This window comes from Glossina fuscipes, unplaced genomic scaffold (genome assembly GCF_014805625.2).
Source record: "Glossina fuscipes isolate IAEA_lab_2018 unplaced genomic scaffold, Yale_Gfus_2 112, whole genome shotgun sequence".
NCBI lineage: Eukaryota > Metazoa > Arthropoda > Insecta > Diptera > Glossinidae > Glossina > Glossina fuscipes.
The window spans coordinates 4116014-4117084 of NW_023998455.1; the positions used below are offsets into that span (position 1 = coordinate 4116014).

The 1071-nt window shown below is 35.4% G+C and overlaps 1 non-coding gene across 1 annotated transcript; it reads right to left on the reverse strand.

Moving 5' to 3' along the window:
* Positions 1-572: 572 nt before the first annotated feature.
* On the reverse strand, positions 573-644 carry Trnam-cau. The gene has a single exon. It is a non-coding gene; the product is annotated as a tRNA-Met (tRNA).
* Between the last annotated feature and the right edge of the window lie 427 nt (positions 645-1071).

Consider the following 1071-nt stretch of genomic DNA (forward strand, 5'->3'; position numbering starts at 1 on the left):
GATATGTGTGCAACAGTACATCGGGAAACTTGATTCCATGGCTTTTTTGGCACAAAGTCTAGACTCTTTTATCGAAACTTTCGATGACCACTACAGGCATAGACTTTTGATCAAAGGCAGAACCCATACAATCTTCCTAAATTTTTCAATTACTCTCTTCAAAGTTGAAGAGTTGAAATCAATATTCCGACCAAAGGTACATTACTTTTGGAAATATTGCTCCTCGACAATGAGAACGCGCTCCACTGTCGTGTAATCCACCATTTCTACTAACGCTAGACTGTTAGTTGTCAAACTGGCTACAGATTGATATTTTTTTCATTTTTATTTTTCGATTGTTCGTTGTTGGGAGGCAGAACACGCCCTTTTTTGCTTTAATGTAAGTAAATAAAGCAAAGCCTTATGACAAGAAGTTAAATGTGTTTACTATTTATTCCTACCATTTTGGGCAATTCAAACAGCGGATAAGACAGACAGACGGATGGAAAACCAATCAATTGCAATTAAAATGCTGTACAATTGTAGGTTAATAAAAAAAAAAGGAAAAAAAAAAAAAAAACAACAACTTGAATTAGCAGAGCAAGGTTTCGATCCTCGGACCTCTGGGTTATGGGCCCAGCACGCTTCCACTGCGCCACTCTGCTGTTAAAATCTGTTGTTCTTTAAGATTTACTTAAACACATAACTAACCAGCGTATGTTTCTCTTAATTTATAAAGAAAAATGAGAGAGTAAAAAAACAATAACAACAAAGGGATAAAATTGAATTTTAAATGAATATATTTTTACATTTATAAAATTGTTTTGCTGCTTAAACTTTTAATGTTAACAAAACGCATTTACATAAAGTGATTTTTTTAATTTTTCAATAGTTAACTACAAGCGGCAAGTTAAGTCGTTCGTCAAATGATTAACTTTCGCTACTTATTTCTAACGTTTCGGCAATTTTACCTGCGGATGACACTGATGGCCGCACTGGCGAGGACTGGCGGCCGAACTCGATTAAAGAATCTTAGAGTTGCAGAAGCTTTAGATCTACGGCTCACTTACCATTATCTTCCACTTCGCCATT